This window comes from Zalophus californianus, chromosome 11 (assembly GCF_009762305.2).
Source record: "Zalophus californianus isolate mZalCal1 chromosome 11, mZalCal1.pri.v2, whole genome shotgun sequence".
Classification (NCBI taxonomy): Eukaryota; Metazoa; Chordata; class Mammalia; order Carnivora; family Otariidae; genus Zalophus; species Zalophus californianus.
This window is the reverse complement of record NC_045605.1, coordinates 71,001,880-71,027,157: the sequence shown is the minus strand read 5'-3', so window position 1 is coordinate 71,027,157 and position 25,278 is coordinate 71,001,880. Positions and strand designations below refer to the sequence as shown.

The 25,278-nt window shown below is 33.7% G+C and overlaps 1 protein-coding gene and 1 pseudogene across 16 annotated transcripts in view; one reads left to right on the top strand and one right to left on the bottom strand.

Annotated features, from left to right (window-relative positions):
- The window catches only part of SOX6 (SRY-box transcription factor 6), a 652,457-nt gene that overhangs the window by 417,142 nt on the left and 210,037 nt on the right, over nucleotides 1-25,278 (top strand). The gene's annotated exons all lie outside the window — the stretch shown is intronic.
- On the bottom strand, nucleotides 5,776-20,111 carry LOC113914349 (annotated as a pseudogene).

Below are 25,278 nucleotides of genomic sequence, written 5' to 3'. Positions count from 1 at the left end.
TTCATCAAGGAAATTCTTAATTGAAACTAAATTTTTTGTTTTACTACAAGCTTGTGGTGGTGAGGAATACATTGACTACTAATGGAGTTAGGTGCTTTTGATTCATGCAAGGGGACCAACTGTTTTAACCCACTATTTCATTTGCATTGTCAGTGCACATCTCAGCACTGTAACATGCAACTAATGCCTTAGTATTATTATGAAAACAGTATTGACCTCAGGGACACCTTGGAGAGTTCTCTGGAACTCCAACATGTTCATAAACCACATGTTGAGAACCACGGAGCTAGAACCTTAAAAGAGATAAATAAATGAAAAATAAAAAATAATAAATCAAATTTTCAGTAATAACTACAAAGCAAATCAGTTATATTTAAGAGTTCAAAGATTCTGTGAAGACCCTGAATAAAGTTACTGGCTTAAAGAAGTTAGTTGCTTTCTTCCCTTTGATGCCACAAACCGGAATTGTGGCATAATAAACAGAGGGTGTAGAGTTGATCAGATGTGGGTTTGAATCATGGTATAAATTGAGCAATTTATTTAACCTATTTTACTCTCAGCTTTCTAACCTGCAAAGTGGGAAAAAAAATACATGCAAGTCAGGATTATTGTCAGTGATTGTAAAATGACTAAAAAAATAAGTCTTTAGTAAATAATAGTTTACCAGTAGGAATAGGAACAAGAGTATTTAGTTATGTGCCACCCATAGGGGCCTGGAACCATTTATTAATTTCTTGTAGCACAAATTATTTCATAGGAAATGATTATATATATATATATATATATATATAAAATTGAGAGGAAGTTCTAATACTCCAAGAAATCAGTGTTATTGCTCATGTCAAATTTACAGTATAGTTCATGTCCCCAATGTTGGATTAACCAAAAAATGATAACCACTTTATTGATAATTAACTTACATTTTCAGGTAAGCTAGGCCTGGTGAACACCAGACTAATCAGTTTCCTTCCCATCTTATTACAGCAATTGTATGTCTCCCAGCTCCGTGTAGTATTATTAAATGACCTTACTTAAGTACAAGTAAAATTCTCTTACAAAACTTTAAGAGATTTCCCATATAATTTTGGTTCTGGCATTTTATTATAGTGGTAGCTAAAGCTTAGAGGTCTTGCTGCAAAAATGAGATTTTCATATGTATCGTTTCTAGACCTGGACATATAATGGCTATGAATTCCTTTTTTTTTTTTTAGTGTAACATTTGTGATAGATGATATTTCAATACATATGCATTTATTATTTTATAATTAAAAGTTATACATAGATTTTTAGTAAACATAAAATATAAAACTTTAAAATTTTTATATGCTATTATTAATTTGCTCTATTTCTATTTAGTCTTTTTGTGTTTGAATAAATGTAAAAAGCTTAGAAGTATACATTTGTGACAATATTTATATACAGTTGATTCTTGGAAGAAAAATGTGTGGGATAGTAATTAATCTCATTGCTGTTTATAGGCCCAGGAATGCTCAGTGCCTAGCATCCTAGGTGCCAGGGTATACCCTGGGTATTTCTTTACTGTAGAGTCAGCTCTTGACCAAATTCTCATGGGATATATATGTCACATTAAGAGTTGGCCCATACTACTAGACCTCCCACACACTTACTATTTAAGTCATTTGTCTGAATTAAAAAAAAAAAAAATCTAAGGCTAACCACTTAATAAAATGTGTGTATTTTCATCCAAATGGTGTTTTCATGAATAAGACCCTTGAAATAGGCATAAATTGTACATTATTCTCTACATTTTTAAATGTGTTGCTACTGTTGGTAATTACCACTGAGTGCATATTTAATGCACTGAGGAAATTTGATGCAATTATTCTGTTTATTTGTGATTCCCCTTCAATCCAAATGTCTGCATTAAACTATTGAAAAAGAAAACTACAGAGAATTTAGGTCATTTAAAAAATGCACACATTTTCTGAACTCTGCTTGTAAACTTGTATTGCACTAACCAAAATAAAATTAAAATGAACCAGCATTATAAAAGATAGGGTTCAAAAGTTTAGGTAATTTTGAATAAAATTACCTTTTAAATATAACCGTAAAGAATTTGGGCCAATTGCAAGGCTATAGTCTTACAGAAGTCAATAAGAGACATGTATAACTGAACTCAAAATTTAGCTAGTTTAACTTAAGACAAATTCTTTTTCCTCAAGCCTCTTTTCAGTACTTAAGAGTTGATTACACCTGGAAATGGATCGAATAGACATAAGTTGGTAGCTCTTAGAAAGTCTTTACAAAATGGTCGAATCCACAGAGCAAAGGTCTGTCTTTTCCATGAGTGCCTCGCATTTTTTAAAGCTCAGAGAATTTGGGTACTGAAAAAGATCTCTAATGCTGAAAGAGTCTGAAAGTAAGCAGAGTGCAAGAGGGGTGCAGCTCTTAAAGGCCCACTTTTTATTTCCTCCTTTGATCATCAGCTGGTAGGGAAAGTACACACGTTTCTTAGAAATGATTCAATATCATTAAAATGGTTTGGCCAGGGAATAGAGTAAGGCAGAAGAACATAGGTATTAAATGGGAAGTAGGAACTCCATATCCACTTTGTTCGGTAGACATCTTCTGGTGTTCCCTTTCAAGTTAATATGCAACCTTTTGTTGTACATGTTTTAATAATATTCTTAAACATCTCTCTAGGGCTAAGGAAGAGATGAGATTTAAAATGAGATCTATCCCATGGCTTTAAAAATATGTTTCTTCATGTAATAGTAATGAGAGACCTGTGTTCTTATATTTAAAGCTAAGAGTTACATTCCTATTAACATTTGTTTAACTAGGCTTCCATCACAACAGGTGCACAATTATTTTTATGAGTAAAATATTATCAGCCTTCAAAATTAGCCAGGGCAAAATGCAAGTTGTCTGATTAAATAATCAGAGCTGATACTTAAAATACATTTGATTTCCACAGGAATTTTAAAATGCAAAGTCCCAGTTTCTTATTCTGATATGTTGAGGGAGTTGCAATTGTTTGTAGTATGTAAGTAATAGCTTATACTGTAACTAGTTTGATACATTTCACGTAATTCAGTTGACATTATGAGATAAACTACTAAAAATATAATAATAGTTTATTACTTCTAGTCTAATATTTTAATCTACCAATGAAATACTATTATGCTTTATATTAGACCAATAAAAGAAAAAGAAGTGACTCTTTTTAAGACTTTTCTAAGTTCAATTAAAAGTCACATTAATTTAAAAAGCTAAAATCCACTGTATTCTTTTTTTAAGATTTCTATTTATTTATTTAATTGACAGAGAGAGAAAGAGAGCACAAGCAGGGGGAGCGGCAGTCATAGAGGGAAAGGGAGAAGCAGACACCGGCTGAGCAGGGAGCTTCATATAGAGCTGGATCCCAGGACCCTGGGATCATGACCTGAGCCGAAGGCAGACACTTAACCGACTGAGCCACCCAGGTGCCCCCAAATCCACTGTATTCTTATTTAAATTTAACTTGTGGAGGGTTAAAAGAATACAAATATAAATTTTAGATTAATGTATAAATCATGCACACCAAAATTACTGAGTATTTCGGGGAACAATAAAAACTCCCAAATGGTAAAAATTAAACAATCAAACAAATGAAAAAAACAAAAATGAACAAAAGGAAACAAAACCAAGTGCATGAACCCTACACAGCCACACACGTGCACGCACGCACACACACAGAACCCTGTGAACTAAACAGGAAGCTTCTCTAGGAGGCACCTTCACCGTGGTTAAGAAGTGCTACAATAGTGCAGCTGTTAGAAGCCAATTACAGGCAGGTAACTGTTTGTTTTCATATCTAAATCTGTTTGTCAATCAGGAAAATGCAATGAGTCAGAAAAGGGGATCTCAAATACAAACCACAGGGTAAGGCAGAGCAGCTGGAATGGGTCCAAGCCACAAGAATTAGGACAGGAATATAGATGGAATCAAAACCATACATGTGCACATGGCTCCTGTCTTTGGCCAACTTTTCAAATAGCCTCAGAAGTAGAGATTATTGAAGAAAAAACAGTGTTCTATTGAGAGCAGTGTGATTTTAAGATTTGTTAGAAATGTGGGAATTTATAGAAGAGTGATTGTAGAAGACATCTACAGATCTTTACAAACGTAAGACATTTCTAAAATTGGCTTATATCATCCTTTTAAACTGAAGGTTTAAACTTTTTTAATTTCAAAGAATACACACACACACACACACACATACACCATATTATAAACAGGTAGGTTTTTACAACTTTGAAATTCATCTGTGGCACTTTCCAGCTTATATAGTTATTAATGAAAAACTTTAGTTTTATCTGGACCCAAGAATATATTTTTACTCAAGTTAGTAAAACTACCTCTACTGTTTAAATATGCAGCTGTTGTGCTTGAGTTGCAAGATTTCAAGAGACAGTGAAGGATACAAAGAGTGCTTTACATAGATCTATATGGCTAGAAGTTTTTCCATGCTGAAATGTGGGAAAACCTACTGAGACCCTGAAGTTTAAGTTGGTAACATCAAGGGAGCATAAATAGAAGTTTATTAAGAAAGCTAAAGAAAATGAAATGGTCACAACCGTTCTGTGGTTTTGCTTAAACACAAGCTTTCATATCCATTGAGAGTCCTGGATTTCTTGTTAACTGGTTACTGAAAGGAGCTCTTTTATTTTCCCAGCCATAGTTTAGTGCCAATAGCCATTTGCCTTGAAGTATGATGGTTCTTCTGTAATCTCCGCAGTTGACTGTGTATTTCTCAGCCATGACTATCACAGTTTAAGGTTGTCCTCTCAAATGGATGCTGAAAAGCATTTACTGGAGTAATTATTACTTATCCCTGGTCTTCCTGTCTGCATAATATTCAGTGTTGGTGTCAGGAAGAAGAGGGAGGGGATCACCACTACCAGATATGGTGCTCTCCCTACCTGGAACATCTTTTAAATATTTACAAAGGCTTGTCTGAGATGGAATCAGAATTAATGGCCAAGAAACAAATGATTAAGAAGTGATGAATGAGATAAATTGAAACACTGGAGAAAAATAGTTGGGATTTTTTCAGTTTAGAAAGAAGAGTTTACTTAAGATTGCAGGAAGGACCCTGAGGAGATTTTCTGTATTATATATATTTCATAAAGAAAACTAGAGGTAGGACCAGAAAAAAAATTCCATTTTTGCCTTCATGATGAACTTATTCTTATTGTGGTTGACACTGACAGAAACTTTCTTACTAGAACATTAATCTCAGAATCAGGAAGGGATCTTTAGAATTCATCTCATCCATCCCTCTGCTTTCAAGAAGGAATGCATTTATAGAATCTCAGTCAATCCACAAATCTTTTTTTAGTGCTTATTATTTGCCCACCATTGTGTTAACACTCTGTGGCGTTTACAATATTTCATATTTTCCACCAGTCAGACATGAGAAATTCTTTTTTTTAAAGTTTTTTTTTTTTTTTTAAGATAGGTTTTTAAAGATCTACAGAGAAGCAGGAGAGGAGGGTGCTGTCAAAAGCAATTTACTGGGCAAATACTGTGTGTCACAGTGCTTTTGTTTATTTTATCTTACTTAATCCTCAAACCAATGGCATGAGGTCGGCAACATTATCCTCCTTTTGCAAAGGAAGGAACAGAGGCTCAGGAAATTTTTTCTCAAGACACCAAGATAATAATGGACAATCCAGGATTTGAATGGAGGACTGTATAATGCTTCAAGGTTATGCTCTTTCTACCAAGATGTGCTAATATCTCTTCTGGTTATTATTGGGACACATTTCCTCATGCATTTTCCAAATTTCCCAAGTCTCTTTGAGCTAAGCAAACAGAAAAACAAAAACAAAATCAGATAAAAAACAAAAACAAATTACTTTTTTTTAAGATTAGTGGGATTTTGTTTTTTTACTTTTTAATATCTATAGTTTTTCTTTTCAAATTCAGCTACTGTAGATTTTCCCTTTTCTATTAATTTAAATTCTTCAGGTTTGGGGAATCTTATCTTTTAGTGTACTTTGGATTTTTATTTGCTGTCAAGGATTACTTAATATTATTCTGGCTTTTTAGGGCAGTCGGATCTAGAATTCAACAGTGAATCCTCTCTGGTTGTTAGACAGTTGATAGAGTGCCTGGATATGTCATGAGAATAATTGTAGAACACGAACTTTAGAAAATCTAGATGCTGTCTAGACTACTAGTATTCTTACATTTCTACCATAGTGACATGTATTTTTGTGTCTACTGCAAAAATTTATGAACCATGAATAGAATTTTAATAATAAATTATACTGTGGTTAATAATTAAAGTTAGGGAAAATAGTTAAAGGAAGATTGTCATCTCCCACTTAAAATGACCATTTACTATTATGCCTATAATCCATATCTCACACTGGAATCTATTAAGTATGTGTCTTAAAGTTCTTTCAATTCATAGTACAATTTTTTGATATCTCTGCAGATATTTTAGAAATAAGCTTTGTTCTTTGCTCCTCAGGAAAATGAAATAACTGGTACTAATGGAATAACAAGTGTTTTGAATATGGGGATATACAGAGGACACTGTTATTTGGAGGATTAAGTCATCAGATTATCTTAAACAGTTTCCAATCCAAACAATTTTCATTTCTTGAGAAGGAAGCCAAGAGAAATCAGATCCAGGAGTGTGCTTAAAAAAATCTCATAGGTTAGACAGATATCTTAGGTCTGACTAAAGTCATGAATGAGGATATGAATACTGAATCTTTTGGCAGGAAATAGCATGTAGTCAATCAACACTGACCTCCCAGCAGCTGGGGTATAATTGTTGTTGATGTAGCTGAATCACGCTGGGCAAGCAAGCAGAGGTACCCAGGGACACAAATTAGGAGCACGAAGCACCTAGTATCCAGGTATCCAAGCACCTGTAGGTTAAATAACAAGAGTCAAAGGTAAGCTCTGCTAAAAATGAGAATCACGACATAAAGTTACAGAAGCCCTCCATAGTGGGTACCCAGTAATTCAGCACTGATAGGGAGCAAGAAATAGGTCACCACCAGGGGTGCTGAGTCTTGTGACCTCTGATCATAGAGCAGAGATTGATCGTCTAGTTCTAGTTATCTGCTTAGTATAGAGACTGATATTTATAGCTAGATGAAAGGAAAATTTTTCTAGATTACAGTAAATCTGTGCTGCCCAATAGAGAAGTGATTTGTTACATGTTGGCTATTTAACAAATTCAAATCAATTAAAATAAAATTAAAATTTAGTTCCTCAGTCACATGAACTGCATATCAAATACTTATTACCACATGTGACTAGTGGCTACCATTGGACAGCAAAGATACAGAACACTTCCATTATCACAGAATGCTCTATTTGACAACATTGTTCTATATTATAGTAGTCATAAGGGCTAGGCTTTTGGAGAGTTCTAACACTGGCAAAATGTAGAATCTACAAGTATCTGTAACAAGACATTTCTATGACCTGTACTTTAAAGAAGACCAAAAAATGGTATTATGTCAAATTAAGTGAGGCTTCTGAAAACAGGATTTTGATGGAAGAATTGTATTATATGAAGTTAGTGTTGAAATTGGTGTTCATATTTTTTTTACTGATTTGCATATTGTTGCAATAAATACAGAAATTTTTTCACTGAGGAACATCTATTAAAATCCTGTTGGAATGGATCATAACTTATGTATAGAACTGCTGATATTATATTAAAATCTATTTTTCTTGCATGTATACTGTGTGCTTGGTGAAGCATATTGGTTTCTGTGAGTTACTTCAAATTATCTCATCTCCACTGATGGCTGATGAGAAAGTTGATCCTTCTATATTTCTTTCATCAAACTGTCAACAAGGCAGCTTCCCATTTTGAGTGCTATTTCTCATTGTATTTAATTCACATATTTTTATGTATGCTTTTTTCGTTGTATTTAATACAGATTGTGTGTGTTTAAGTATGTGTCAGAGAGAGACAAAAACAATACACAAGGAAAGACAGGAGGGAGACATCAGACATGCTAAGAAAAATAGAGTAAGATAAAGGTTTTTTTCCTTGTCAAAGTAAATTAAACTCTCAGAGAAAGAGAGAACCATTTCCATTTATATTGGTATCTAACTTTCTCTAATATCTTAAACCCATGCCCCTGAGAGTCACCCCCACTCAATTTTGTGGCTTCTAGAGGAAAATCCAAATCCCTTTGTTCAGAGGTACTGCTTTTTGACTTTGGCATGAAGGTTCTTGAACACACCCGACCACTGATATGGAACCATAATACATGGGGTAGACAAAGCTTGTTGTTTCCACACTGGCTCAAAATTAAATAGGCAATTCACAGAAGAGGATGCCTGGATAATAGGGATATGCAGATTAAAGCAATAATAAGCTACCTTTTCATATCCATCAGACTGGAAAAGATTAAATGTGAGGAACTAGGATTCTCATAAACTACTTGTGGGAGTGTAAGTTTATATATCTACCCTGAGTTTTGCTATATCTAGCAAAGTTGAAGATGCACGTATTCTATGAACTGGCAATCCAACATATATATATATTCTACATATATATATTCAAAAGAAACTCTTGCATGTGTATAAGAATGTTCACTCTAGCACTGTTTATAAGAGCAATCAAAATAAAGAAGCAGTCAAAATAAACAGGAATTATATATATCAACAAGTATGGATCTAAAAACATGATATTACATGAAAAAAGACACAAAATTACATATCTAGTATATGGTATGACCATAAATATTTTCTTAATAAGCCCATATATAGTAACAGTGTAAAAACAGGTATTAAAAGAATAAACACTAAATTTAGTGCAATTAATACGAAAAAAATAAAAGCAGGTCCTGCCTCAAGGGCACAGGAGACAAACAATTAAATGTGATTTGTTATTGTCTGGTATAGAGCCACCCTGTTTATGCAGACTATCCACAGTGCTTGCTCTTCACTTTACCGACAGAAGCTTTCAAAGTTGCTTAAGCCTCCTCTGTTTAAAGTGTGACTCTTGGCCTCCCCTTGAACTCCTGTTACAGGATGGATCAGGATATCTGAGTCTTCAGACAGTCGGCCAGAAGAGGTCTTTTTTACAAAAATAAAACTTTTCTCATTAATATGGCATTTTAGATAGCACCTTTGGGATACCCTACAACTCCCAACCGTATTTTCATTTATTTATATGTTTACTGATTCCACTCATGTGTCAAACATTTTTGAGAGGCTTTTATATGCTAGGTATTGGGAATACAAAGATGACTAAGAAATGGTTTCTACCCTTAAGGAGGTCACAGTCTATAATGGCATATGCAGATAATTATAACACAGATAATTATAAACTTTTTTAGCTCATGCTTTAGAGGATGCTAAAAAGGGAATTAATTATAATATTATTTAAGGTTTTTTTTTCCCTTCAAAGTAAATAAAAGAATTATCTCTCAAAGAAAGAGAATCGTTTGTATTTATAGATCAGTGTCACATTTTCTTTGGTATCTCAAATCCATGACAACCAGGGTTAATATTTATGTTTCCAGCCCAGACCTCATTTTTGAGCTCCAAATTTATATATCCAATTTTCTACTGTACATTTCTTCTTGAACACTTTAAATTTAAGATGTCTACAATGAAATTCCTGATTTCTTTCTCAGGTCTCCTATACCTAAATTCTTTCCCATCTCAGTAAATAACAACTCTGCCCTAGGTGCTCAGGTCACAAACCTTTAAGTTCACCTTGATTCCTCATTACAAGACATAGTTTCCATTTGCCTCTCTCTATGTCTTCTAAACTTACTCTGTGCATTGAGAACCCTACTGAGTGAGTTCCTTCTCACTTTGACTTCCATTTGGGTTCAACCAAATGCAAGGCACTCAGGAGAGCTGGGAGAGAGTAAGATTAGTGTCCTTTCCCTCTCCACAGCTCTTTCCTTGCCAGATTGCTGTAGGTTGGTTGTGACCCTTTCATGACCCTCTCCATACAACTACATTCTCTAGGTTCCAGCACCCATCCTTTCCCCTTATGCTTTAGGCCTTGGTATGGTAACAGCTTCATTCTAAAACTAGCTCTTGGGTATATCACTATCCCTTGGCGTTTTCCTTAAAACTTGCCCCGTATTTTTGTAAATATTCAACTCTTCTCGTATTACCCAATTTAAATGTGCCACTACCATTATTTGGTCCAGGCCATCAATCTCTCCTACCTGGATGATTGTACTAACCTCTTAGCTGACATTCCCTGCTTTCTCCCTTGTCTCCATACGATCTGTTTTCCACAGAAAAGCGAGGTGGATCCTTTTAAAATATCAGTTAAATCAGTTATTCTTTGTCTGAAAACCCTTTAATGGATCCATATTAATTTGAATAAGGGCCAAAGCCCCTACGATGGCCCAAAAGGCCCTACAAAATAGATATGGCCCTCTCCTTCTTCTCTAACTTCATCTTCTCTTACTCTCCTAAAGGAAAACTGTTTCTCTACTCAAAACACATCTAGACACCAAAAAAATTTTGAGTTTTCCACACCAAATAATTCTTCAGTGCTCTGTGGGCACCGATTGGGTGTCCTACAATTTAACTCAATTCTCATATTAACAAATCAGAGTTAGCACAGACTGCCCCCACAACGGATCAAAGGCTTAATCCCACATGACTGCCCCCTACTTCAGACACCAATTACAAGTCATGGGTCTCCTCAGGTTATCCACACTTCTTTCCAAGTTGGTTACAAATCAGGAGTTCCCCAAACCCTCTCTTCAGTTTGATTATTTGCTATAATGGCTCACATAACTCAGGGAAAGCCTCTACTATTAATTTTTTGTTATAAAGAATACAAATGAATAGCAAGATGAAGAGGTATATGGGCAAGGTCTGGAAGGTCCCAAGTGTAGTTCTTTTCCTATGGGGTATGGGATGCTCCATCCTCCTGGGATAAAGATGCATTCACCAAGTTCTCTGTGGTGAAGTTCTCTGGACCTCTTCATTCAGGATTTTTATGGGACTCCATTACATTGGTATGATTGATTAAGTCATTGGCCATTGGCGATCAACTCAGTCTCCAGCCTCTCTCCCCTCCCCAGAGGTCAGGGGTAGGGCTGAAAGTTCCAACTCTCTAATCACATAGTTGGTTCTTCTGGCAACCAGCCCATTTCCTGGAGCTATCTAGGGGCATATTAAGAATGACCTCAGAAACAAGCTCAGGTACAGTTGAGAGGGGCTTATTATGAGTAATAGACACTCCTCTCACTCTTACCACTCAGGAAATTACAAAGATTTTTGAAGCTCTATGCCAGGAAATGGGGATGAAGGCCAAATATGTATTTACTATATCAAAATATCACCTCTTCCCTTTGCTCTTTTTTGCTCATGGTATTTTTCCCTACTAGTGTTCCTCAAATAGTCACACACCTCAGGACCTTTGCATTTGTTGTTTATTCTTCCTGGAATGCTCTGCTCCTCAATACTCTCTTGAATCATTTTTCCAGCTCTTTCTCAGAACATTTCTAAGTTCTTGCTTAATGGTCATTCTCGGAGAGATCTATCGGGACCATCCTTTTTAATGTTGGAACCTCTTCTACCTACTTATCTTTTTTTTTTTCCTATAACATTTGCTGCATCTTAATATACTTTTTTTATTTTTTCATTTCTTTTGTTATCTGAGTTTCCCCACTCAAAGGTAAGTTGCATGAAAACAGGCTATGTGTGGGTTCACTGCTTGACCCAAGGTATATAACAAACATTTACTCAATGAATGATTGAATGAATGTAGTGAATTAGAGACATGTACAAGAAGCCTGTGAGTATCAGAGAAGACTGCGAAATTGCTTTTATTCTTCTGTCTCCTCACTCTGGCTTCACCAGTATGCTTCTGCTTCTGAATGGAAGTTCTAGTTAGTTTATGCCTGAAGACCACAAGATCTGTCTGCTCACTTATGCCAATAGGCAGATCTAAAATTTGAAACTCAGATAAAAAAATTTCCCCTTTTATCTGAACATCACAAATATAAGACTCAAGTACATAAAAGCATAGATAGTTTTGTTTTCATTGTAAAGGACAATAGTTCTAGACTGTGTTTTACTTCCTAGTATGATTATTCTTGACATTATTGGATATTTTTTCAAGGTAACCTTTATATTCAACAAATTTGCAATACCAAAAACGTTATTGTACAATATAATAATTTTATTCTTTAGTAGAAAGAGGAATTATGAGATAGAGATTACTTAATTTTTTTCATAAATAGCATTTTAACTGAGGGAAGTTGTCAGTAAATATCTGCTAAGCGATTTTCTAATACCTCACATACAAGATTTTCTGCTTTTTTTCCCGAAACATACTTCATACTAGGAAGCCTCAATTAAGATTCCAAAATTTAAATCAGATATTAAATTTCAGTTCATATTAAATAACTGCAAGGAATCTTAGAAGGTCAATCCTGTTTTTTATTCATATTTCACAGAAATTTTTAAAAAGGGATAGTTTCTGTAATATCAATAATAATAACTAGACAAGAAAATAGGAATTTTCTAGAGAGAGAGCATGAATGGGGGGGGAGGGAGAGAGGGAGAGGGAGAATCCCAGGCAGGCTCCATGCCCAGCATGAAGTCTGACACAGGGCTCAATCCCATGACCCTGAGATCATGACCTGAACCAAAATCAAGAGTTGGATGCTTAAATGACCGAGCCATTCAGGTGCCATGAGAATAGGAATTTCTTTTGTGAATACATTATACTGTTTGTTGACCATTGATATATAAATATTTCCCATAGTCTAACTGAATCTACTCAAACCTTTGTGATGTATCTTAGGTTTGTGAGTGGATTTTGAAAAACATATCTGTTATTATCAGGACAAAGTATTTATTGAACTTCTGGTGTGTGTCATGCATTTTGCTAGGCATTTTCACCTTTGCTTGCTGTTTGCTTAGCAATGTCTTTATTGAGATATAATTCATATGTCATAAAATTCACTCATTTAAAGAGTAAAGTTCAAGTTAATTTTGATTTGAAATCCAAAACATAATGAGCTCTTTATATTTTATTACCATTGGTCTAACTTGTGCTTTGAATGGATCTTTTAGCAATGTATGATTTTATGACATGGTCATTTGGAAAATGTTGGATCACTGAGTTATACAAAGCTTCCAAATGTTGACATATTTCATGATACAATATAAAATAATCACATCCATTAATACCACATTTGTAAATTTAAAAACAATTTTATTATTGAAAACAAATCAGTTGTTTTCCTTGAAGTGAAAAGACTCACTTCATACCATTTTTGAAAAAATGTCTTTTAAGAATCCAAGATATGGAAGCAACCCAAGTGTCTAGTCATACATGAATGGATTAAGAAGATGTAGTATATACAATGGAATATTACCCAGCCACAAAAAAGAATGAAATCTTGCCATTTGCAACAACATGGATGGATCTAGAAGGTATAATGCTAAGTGAAATAAAGTCAGTCAGAGAAAGGCAAATAACCATATGGTTTCAGTTATAGGTGAAATTTAAGAAACAACAAAAAAAATACAAACAAAGAAAAAAGGAGACCAAAAAGCCAGAGTCTTAACTATAGAGAACAAACTGGTGGTTGCCAGAGGGGGAGGGGATTGGTGAACTATGTGAAGGGGATTAAGAATACCCTTAGTATGATGAGCACTGCTTAATGTGTAGAATTGTTGAATTATTATATTGTACACCTAAAACTAATATAACACTTACGTTAACTATCCTTGAAATAAAAAAAAAACCCTATTTTGAATACCATTCTGTGCCTATCATTCATTCTGTCAAGTAAAAATGGTGTTCTAGGAAAAAGCCATTAGTTCGGATCTTGAAGAATCACACAAGTCCTTTTGTCAAGAAAACTATTGTTACTTTGGTATGTAGCAGAAATAATTTATATATACTTAGAATTTGGTTACACATATTATAAAGTGTACTCTAAGTTGAGATTTAATAAGATCAATATTTTTTTACTGTTTTATCAAGAATTTTTAGGTGAAACTGTCATTTAAAAAAAACACATGTACACTTGTGGAGCACTGGGTGTTATATTTAAGTGATGAATTTCTAATTCTACTCCTGAAACCAATACTACATTATATGTTAATTAACTTAAATTTAAATACAATCTTGGAAGAAAAAAAAAGTACATGTGTGTGGTTACAAAGACTTCAATGACCGCTAACTAGTACAATTCAGTGTCACTGGCTTGATTTATGATAAGGCACCAGTAATTTTACTTATCATTAGTTTTGCCCTTTAGAGTAAATGTCAATGCAGTGAAAAGACAAAAAGATCAGTAATATTCTAAATATATTTTTACAAATACAGCATTCATATAAAAGTGGACCCCAATGGTGGCCAAAATGCATTTTGAAAAGTACGAGTCAAGTGATAGATGTAAATATAATGGTAGTGAGGGGAATAAACATTCTCTTCCAAGAAAGTTAAATGTTTATTTTTTAAATCTTTAATTATTATTCAGTACACACACAATTATTTAAAACATTAATTTAGAAGGAAACTAATTGCTTTAAATATCTTCTCACCTCAAATTCTATTCCCTTAACTTTCCTTAAGTGACCTTTAGTAGAAATTTTTTTTCTTTATGTTGGGAAGAAATAACTTATAAACAATTATGTGCCCTTGAGTGAGAGATATTTTATTCTTTTTTTAATGCATGATTTTATTTAGTCTGTCCATTAATAACTAATATTTTAGAACACTTAATGATATTAATGGAACTCAACATAAGAGAAGTTCAACTTAATTTTTTTACCTTTCAATGTTAAGTATTAATAAGAGAGTCAAAATAACTATGGTCAAAATTATTATGTCAAAAACATAATAAATAGTTGGTGTTAGGCTACATAGAATGCAATTTTTGGTGTAAAGTTCTTTGACTGCAAGAAAGAACATTTGGTTTACTTCACTAATGAGAATATCTCTTAATGTTGGGATGGCCTCTTATTGGCATTTCTTCTGCTGTTGATTATTAGCATAGTTATCTGTGATTGTATGAATGGAGATGAGTGGAGATGTATTCATACTGTTTATTTCAAATGATAGTACATAACCAATTACTGTAGTAATGAAGAGGTAGACAGGCCATGCAACTGCCCAATATTTTTGAGTCCAGTAGATTTAGCCTATGGCGTTTAGTCAAGATTCAGGAATAAAAGCCCCCATGAGATATAGAATGTAGCCAAATTGGGAGCTTAAGAAAAGAACAAAGCCATAAATTGTTCTTTTTGGCAATGGGGATGGTAAATTTTCCACCATTTTCCCTGTGACTTTAGACAATCTTGTTGTACTGCAGCCAAGGTGCCTGGGGAATGGGGCCTTTCACACCCCCCCATGGGTGTATGGTTAGTGTAAATGTTGAGATACAAAGTCTCTCTTAATAATTCCAAGAATTGTATAGTATCACTTATCACTGTACATTATTGTACAATAGAATATAGAAATATATAAAATTATAACATAAAATTCTCTTTGCTCTACCCTGCTAGCTTATTTTAAAAATGGAATTTTTAAAATAAAAATATGTTATGCAACTTGCTTTTTTTCCCCTTAATATAGATTTATCTCATTTTGGGGGATATAATTTTTGTCTGGTTTGCTCACTAATCTCCAGAATTTAGAACAGTGCATAGAAGATGCTCAGTAAACATTACTTTAGGAGCTGTCCACATTAATATAGCCGGATCAACAAAGAATAACTTATCCATTCCTCTATTGATAAGCATTGGCTTGTTCCCAGCTCTCACTTTTAAAGTAACACAATAGTAGAAAAAATGGGTGGAAGAATGTTTCAGGCAATATGAATAGCATGAGTAAGACCTGGAAATGTGAGAGTGAAATTACTTTTCTGCAGAATTTCATGTTTTTAGTGAAAATAATGTGTGCGTGTGTATGTGCATTTGTGGCTAGGGTGGGCAGGTGTTAAAGTTGGACAGGAAAAGTGAGAAATGAGGTTAGATGGGCAAGCAAGTACAAGATCATGAAGGGGTATGTAAGCCATTTAAATAAGTCTGGACTTTATTAGTGGAGAACCACTGAAGAATTTGACTAGGTGAGTAATAGGACCATGCCTGGATTTCCAACTTCCATCTTCATCCTTGTGGCTGTTGGAATAAAGTGGTATTTTGTAGTCAATGAAAATGTTTGATTTTTAGAACTTTATTAAACATTTGGAATAAAATATATCATAATTCTGTATCATGTAACTTTTATTCACTGTTAGGATAGATTCTAAACTTTTTAAAAGATTTATTTATTTATTTTAGAGAGGAAGAGCATGAGCAGGAGGGGCAAAGGGAGAGGGAGAGAGAGAGGGAGAAGGAATCTGAAGCAGACTCCATGCAGAGCATGGAGCCATCCCACGACCCTGAGATCACGACCTGAACCAAACCCAAGAGTTGGAAACCCAATTGACTGTGCCACCCAGGTGCCCCAGGATATTCTAAAATGGATTTTTAATATTGATATTATATGACTATATTGGCAAATATTTATTGAATGTTTACTATGTGAAAGCACTGTTCTAAGTGCTTCACGTCTACGAACTTGTGTTAACTCACTTGATCTATATACAATACCCTGTTATTATTCCAATTTTATAAAATAGATTAATAAGATCAAAGTTACAGCACTAGAAAGTAGTGGAGTTGAGATTTAAAACTAGGCAATCTGGCTCCAGAGCCCATGCTCTTAAACATGTCACCATACTGCTTCCTAAATCTGATTATTTCTAAAATATATAAACAAAACCTGTGAACTTACATGTGAAACTGTGATAAGTCAAAAATTAAGTTATATTTCCTCATTTACAGAATGATGTAAATTCGACTTATTCTGTTTTTATTCCAGTTTTTTCTTTTGTAAACATAAAGAGACAAAAATATATTTTGTGAATTAGTGAGTTTGCTGGCCAAACTAACATTAATTATAATGTCACATTTAGAAGAAGGTGGTTTTCAAATTCAAGTTACTCTCAAAATTAACTAAAAAAAAATCACATCTAAAAAGTTAATACTGCATTGTGTATCAATATATAATGTTAATCTAATGAGTATATATATGTATGTTGTAGATCAAGAAGAGGCTGTAAAGCAACCATAGAGTTTATTTGGGGCCTTAGGGATTATAATCTAGAGACACAGAATCCACCAAAATTGAAAGTGTTCTTGGAGTTAGGAGGGAAGAATGCAGGTTTATAAAAGCAAAAATCATGAGGTTATATAACTTGTTTTGAAAGAATTATGATTGATGCTGGCAGAGTTTAAACTGACTATCTAATACACAGTTGGCTATTTAGATAATAGGCGTTACATTATTTCTATTTCAGTTTAAGTTAGAAGGATGTGTTCAAGGAGGTTGTGGAGTTGCAAATAACAAATTGCAATTGACAAAAGTCAAAAGTTCATGGTGTTCTGACAGTTGAAACAGGAGATATGCATAAGTCCTACTTCCTTTTGACTTTTGACTCTATTTTGAGTAACTCTCTTAGCAATGCGTACTTCATTTTGAATCTTGTTTCATATGTATATGTATACAATATGTTTCCATTTATAGTTCTTGGTCACATAAATGATTTTTTCTCATGTTACCAAGAGATTAATGATCTTTACAGATACAGGCAAGATTGAATGATTTTCATAAAACATTAAAATTGCAGAGAGAGTCTATACTCATGGAATATTTCTAGATTATAACCTATAACTAAAAGTGTCCTTATAGATTATCTAATCCAACACCCTCATTTTACAGGTGGGGAAATAGAAGCCCAGAAAACTACTCTCACAAAGTGGCAAAACTAAAACTAGAACCCAGATATTCAGATATATATTCCAGTCACTTTCCATTATACCACTTCATAATCAAATATTTTTATATATATATTCTATTAGCTCTTATTACACACCATGCAAATTACAAGATGAGTGTCACACTATTTTTAAATTTTATTATTTTCTATTTCTGTCATTTGCTATATACTAGCAAACAATGAATTCTTACTAAATATATGCTTATGTGATTTATCTGGCCTCAGCTTGAGAGTTTTATCTGTTAATCTTTATAACTGTCTGCATTTCTGTTGTCCTACACTCCCAAAATACCACTTTTTTTAAAAAGAGAGAGAAGCAAACCAAGAAACAGACTCTTAACTATAGAGAACAAACTGATAGTTACCAGAAGTGAGCTGGGTGGGGGGATGGGTGAAATAGGAGATGGGGATTAAGGAGTGCACTTCTTGTGATGAGCACGGGTATTGTACCTAAGTGTTGAATCACTATATTGTACACCTGAAGCAAATATTACACTGTATGTTAACTAGCTGGAATTTAAATAAAAACTAAATGAAAAAGGTATGTGCGGATTTTCTACTGCACAGGGGGGTTGGTGCCCCTAACCCATGTTGTTCAAAGGATATATGTAGTATGTGATCATACTAGAGGAAAACATGCTAAATCTGCCAGTTAAAAAAAGATTCAATTTAGATTGCCCCTTCAGATCTTTTTGTTCTGCTTATTTTTTCACAGTGTTACGCTGCTTTTATTCACTTAACATTATCACATGGCATTTTTTTCACTTTTAAAAGGCTTTTCCTAATATTAGTTAAAAATCCACTTTGCCTCTGCGTAATCAGTACCTGAATATAGATAGACCTGTTCACTTAATCGTTTCACTATAATTGGACTTCCCATTTGTTTTCAGTTTTTCACTATCACCAGTATTGTTTCAGTGAATATCTTTTAACATAATAATCTTTTAACACATAGAATTTTATCCTTGAGAATGTAATTTCAAGTAAAGAAATCTTGTTAGAAATGAAAAAAATGAAATAACTTTTTTTGTTATGATGCCTTGTCTCCTGAGGAACTTAAGACTAGAGTTCTTTATATAGTTCTTGCTCTTATTTAAAGGAAATTAGGATCTGGAGAACCCCGCAGGTGCTCAGATTTTCAAATACATGGGCCAATGACAGGCGAAGATTCTTGTGGCCCATAATATTCCAGTTGTTAAAATTGATCAAAGTTGGGCACTGAAATCTTTCCAAGTCCACATGTAACTGTTTTACCTATGAAACATCCTGATTTGCTATTTCTGAAAAAGTATCAATTGAACTCTGATTAATATCTTTAAACCAACACGTATGAAAACTTGCATGCTGAAGTTCCAGAGTGAAAGTCTTGGTATCTTTGAACAAGTTGTGCTTCTTAAGATATTTACTTATTGATTGCTTCTGTCATTGACTAGCATTTCATTGTTAGATTACCCGATAGACTTGAGGAAGTGAAAATGCATTTAAGTAAAAATATTGCTTTTTAAATGGATTGAGGAAAATGATTACTGAAATCAACTATCTTCCAAAAACAATTTAAAGTGGATTATTTCACTTGATTTTTTAAGAGGTGGCATGTTACAGTGGAAGGAGTTCTGAGCTGAGGATCAGGACTTCTACTTTCTAGTCTTAACTTGAATTACCTTTTTGACATGAGGCATATCATTTTCCCCTTCTGGCTTCCAGCTTCCTGATTTGTTAAAACTTGGGAGTTGAATGACTTCTTCGATTCTTTACAACATTGATTTTCTGAGTTGTGATTGTTTAAATAAGTATACTTTAAAAAAAAACATTTCAAATTATTTAATAGATAAGATGAATTTTTGACAAATCACCTTTAGCTGTAGATTAATGATGGTAAAACCAGCAATGGAAAATATGGGGAACAAACAAACTGGTTTGATTGGGAAAAATGTGAGATATGTTTTCTTTCTTCCACAATGCTCACTTTTTCCCCTTAAAAAGCTCAGATAGGCAGTAAGCTTTGAAACAAGTGTTTGCTTATGTTCAAATTGGGAAATACATTTGGAGCCATATACATATACACCTACCCCCCGCCCCCCCCACAACACCCTCTCCCTTCTTCCAGTTTTCCTGTTTTCCAGTGTATGGGGTCAACCTGGGACTTCAGGCTAGGGAAAATAAGCACAATGTTACTTTAATGCTAACTAGAGCTGTGAAACTTCAAGATAAGAAAATGTATTCTCAGAATATCAGTCTAGAAGAACTGGCTGTTTTGAAGTGGAAAGTAAATAGGTTTGAAGTTAGGGTTGAAGATCTGGCTGTGTGATTTTAAGTAAATCTTGCGTCTTCTCTTTTTCTTCATTTGTAAATTGGTGATGGATGGTAAGGATAGCTGTCTTACTAGGTGGTTTTAAGGTTCAAAAAACCTAATGTATGTGAAAGCACTTTCTAGTACCTTTTTAGTTGTTTAAATTTTTATTATATCTAACTTATTTTCATGTATAGATTAGCTGAAACAATGTTATCATTCATGTCTACTCACCTTATACAAACTAAATACCTAATAATTTTATATATCCATTTTTGACAAGCTTTTAGGCTAAGTAAGGCCATTTTTATGATAGACTTGTATCACTTTACTAACTTGAATAGAAAGAAGGTTAAAATGAGTAGCCTGATACTGAATAATTCCTTATTGTATATTTTTATCTTGGTAGGGTTACTAACCTGGTAGAATTTCTCCCATGCTTTTTATTTTATAATGATAATGAAATGAATGATAGTAATAATTATATCACCTCACTCTTGCTGATGATCTCTGCCTTATATTTCTTGGGTTGCCAGAGTAAACTCTTAACTTAGTAGCTCTTTCCAAGTTGTCTAAGCTGCTGTTGATTATTCAGTTCATTTGAACAAATGGAGGGAACAAAAGAGTGTGTTTAGTCAACTCTTGATCACCTGAGCTCTCAGCTGCACAGATTAATTCCAAACAGCAGCTACTTCACATGTTTACAGTTAGCTCATGAATGGATTTAAGAGTTTACATTTAAATATAACCATGTCTGATAATCTGGGAACTCACTTGTCTTTGGCTTGTCACAGTGATAATTAAAACTTGGAAGTGTTTTCCCTGAATCTAAAGTATCTTTTATTGCCTAGAATACATTGGCCCAAGGCTTTAACTTGTGAATCTTCTTGGAAGAGTCTTGTTTATTTGTTTCTTTCATCACTTTGGCACACAAAAGACTGATAAATGCTCCCGTCACTTTTGCTCCTTTTGTTTTTGTTTTTGTTTTGTTTTTTTTTCTGGTCTGAGTAGGCAAATCCACTCTTTGCTTAAAGGAAGATGTTGGGAAACTAAATTTTTAGGCCATTTATTATTGAACTGAATTTGGTTCCAAATTCACACCAAATACCTATTTAGTTATATTGGCATTGTATAGTGGCATTGCCTTTGGATCTACACAGTTTTGAAATTTCTTAATTGATGTTCACTTTCATATTTTAGACTTTTTTCCTTAAACAAACAAACAAACAAATGTATTTCTGCTGCCTCTTATGTAACTTTTACAACTGTGAACTAACAGTGTTACATCTTAACTCAGGTATCCCTATAAAGTAGTGCCTGAAAAATTCCAGGAATGACAGAATTCTTTTTCCCAAATCACATTTAGTAGATTTTCTTGTGTTTTGGTGTTTGTTTGTTTTCCCAGTGCCTCTTTAAACTTTACTTGGTTTAGATCCTTCAGTATTTTTTTTTAAGATTTTATTTGTTTATTTTAGAGATAGAGACAGAAAGAGAGAGAGAGAGAGGAGGAGCAGAGCGAGAGGGATAAACAGACTCCGTGCTGAGCACAGAGCCTGATGTGGGGCTCAATCCCAGGACTCTGGGATCATTACCTGAGCCAAAATCAACTGACTGAGCCACCCAGGCATCCGTAGATCCTTCAGTTTTTAAATTACTGATGGTCCATATAATTAACTATATAAAATAGACATTGTATTTCATTTAGAACCTTTCAGTTCCACTATGCTTGGTAATGTCTGTTTAGAACTGCCTGTGTGTAAGCTTGGAAATACAGTTTAGGACTCAAAAGTAGCTCAGTTTTGGAGGTATAGGTGGTTTCTTTTCATACTCCTATTAATATAATTTGGGAATTACTTATTTTTCTATATTAGGAAGAAATTTGGTAAACAGTGTTGCTGTGGATTTCCTAGAAACTTAACTATAAACTCTCTGGAATAATTGTAGGCATGTAGATTTTCTAATACTGTTTTGTAGAACTGGGGAAATTCTTTTCCCATAGAATTTACTCAAAGGCCATTGACTCTGTGGCTTTTATTGAATATAAGTCTGGTATAGACTTCCAAAAATTTGGCTGAATTTTCAACTTAAAATAAAGTGGGAAAGTTTTGTTTTACTGTCTAATGCTAGACAGGACTTTTCATTAATTTTGCTTTGAAATAATTTTCATTATTTCTTCATTAGATATAACCCAAGGCCTTAGAATCTTCAGAAGCAAATATAAGTTTTTCATTGATTCATATGTTTGTATATTTATCATATGAAAAAAGAACATGTGCTTAATATCAAAATTAAAATTTATGATGATATAATGCTGTAAGATTTAGACATTTTAATATTCTCATCTTTTTTTTAGATGGACTTTTTTGTGTTGGTTAATTACTAAGTAAAATTATAAGTTTGTCTCTTCTAAAATGAGAAAAATTAGCATGACCTTATATCTCCTTAATTGGGAGTTACATTTCATGGAAAATTGACTATTTCTATGAATGTTGTATTAAAAATTTCTCTTCAAAATACTTGGCAAATAAGGAGCATTTGTACAAGCTTTATGAAACTAAGATTACATTGTTATGTTTACTCTAGATGAAGGGTCTATTATATCTTTATTTGTTTATTTTGAATTTCTACATGTGTTCAAAAGTGATGAATTGAGCCTAATTATTCTATAGAATTGCATCATCCATATTTCAGGCTTACCAACAACATAAAATTCCATATTTTATGGAATTTTTATGAAGTTTATCAACTCTAGGGTTCTATTTACATAACATTATTTAGAAACTGACATTCAGTGACAATAAGTTGTGACTATGTTTGAGCTTATCTGGGATTGTCTGGTTTACACCTGTGTTCTTGATGTACTCATTCACAGTGCCTGCATTCATTTAAGAAATGTCCTCATTTGGATGATGAATTATCTGAATTAATTCACATAATAGAATTCCTTTCCACAAGTATTTGTTGAAGACTTACTATGTGTCTGGAACTGTTTTAGGTGCTGGGGAAATAGCTAGTAGTAAACAAATTAAAAGACAAATGACATTATCAAGTAACTCAGAAGATTATGTCTGTTATTGTTGCCAAAAAAGCGATCAGGTAAATTGTCTTTGTCATTGAACACAACAAAAATAAAATGTGCCATTCGTGCATAATAATTGAGTACCACTGGAATCACAGCACCTTAAATAGACAGAAAGACAATGAGATATCACCTCACACCTGTCAGAATGGCTAAACTCAACAACACAAGAAACAATGGGTGTTGGTGAGGATGTGGAACCCTCTTGCACTGTTGGTGGGAATGCAAGCTGCTGCAGCCACTCTGGAAAACAATATGGAGGTTCCTCAAAAAGCTAAGAATAGAACTACCCTATGATCCTATGATTAAGCAATTGCACTACTAGGGTTTTACCCAAAGAATACAAAAATACTAATTCAAAGGGACACATGCACCCCGGTGCAGAATTATCTACAGTAGCCAAATTATGGAAACAGCCCAAGTGTCCATCGACTGATGAATGCCTAAGAAGATGTGGTATATACAAATACAATGGAATATTACTTAGCCATCAAAAAGAATGAAAGCTTGCCATTTGCAATGACATGGATGGAACTAGAGGGTATTATGCTAAGTGAAATAAGTCAGTCAGAGAAAGACAAATACCATGATTTCACTTATGTGTGGAATTTAAGAAACAAAACAGATGAACATAGGGGAAGGGAAGGAAAATAAAATAAGATAAAAAAGAGAAAGGGAGGCAAGCCATAAGAGACTCTTAACTATAGGAAACAAACTGAGGGGACGTGGGTATAGGGATGGGGTAACTGGGTCTTGGGCATTAAGGAGGGCACTTGATGGAATGAGCACTGGGTGTTATATGCAACTGATAAATCACTAAGTTTTACCCCTGAAACTAATAATACCCTATATGCTAACTAAATTGATTTTTAAATAAAAAATTTTTAAAAATAGTTGATGGGGATTAAGGACTGCACTTATGATGAGCACCAGGTGTTGTATGGAAGTTTTGAATCACTATGTTGTACACCTGAACCTAATATTACACTGTATGTTAACTGGAATTTGAATAAAAACTTTAAAAAGAAAAAAATTAGGTTAGGAGCAAAATAAATAAATATTTAAACAGAAAGGAACGTATCAACATTTTTTAAAGAGATTAGAGATATGCTATCCATGTGTCAATAAGATGTGTCAGGTAAGAATGTGTTGTTTTTATAAAGTCAATGAATAGTTAAAAATTCTCAACTTTGTTTTAAACTTGTAGGTGTAGGAGAAACAAACTGCAAATACCCATTTAACTTAATTATAATTGTTTTTGACAAGTAGAACAGAAATCTCAAATGAGGTTGCTTGTAGTTTGTTAAAGCTTATTAGTACACTTCTTATTTTCTTAAACAAACTATAGATGGTGAATCAGCTAAACAAAATCTTTTTGGCTAGTGTAGGTATAAAAATATTGTGTGGGAAGGCTGGGTAGGAGGCATAGACTTTAAAATGTTGCATGACACTGATTTGGATCAGTCTATAGTGATATAGTCAGGGCCATTCTTCCCATTGAATTTTGAAATTCAACCAAAGAATGGATTTTGTCCATTAAAGAGTATACTTTTTAAAAACATTCCTCTACAAAAGCTTTGGTGGCATAAGGACAGCTGAATGAGTTGGCTAATCAACTGTATGTAACTCTTTTGGCAGTTCTTTCTTTTGGCAATTAAGAATTAGAACCTGTTCTCTGATTACCGTGTCTTGGCATATAATTCAATTTTATTGGAAGAAGGTGGTGTTAGAAAGGGTTAATACAATAATGTAAGTCCCTCTGAACTGTTTCCTATATAATTGCTTATATAATTATATATCATATAATTGCTTATATAATTTATGTGTCTTTCAGTTGATTCTACTTTCTAAGTTATAGTTGGTGTTCAGAGAAGTGTTGAAATTTTTTTCCATACAATTTGAAATTTAATTTCTAAGTGTAACATCTTCTGAGTAGAGAATTTTCTTTTCTTGTAAAGATTTATTTATTTTATTTTACTATTTTTAAAATATATTTTTAAAAGGTTTATTTATATGAAAGAGAGGGGGAAGGGGTAGAGGGAGAGGGAGAGGGAGAATCTTAGGCAGACTCCCCGCTGAGTGCAGCCCAAAGC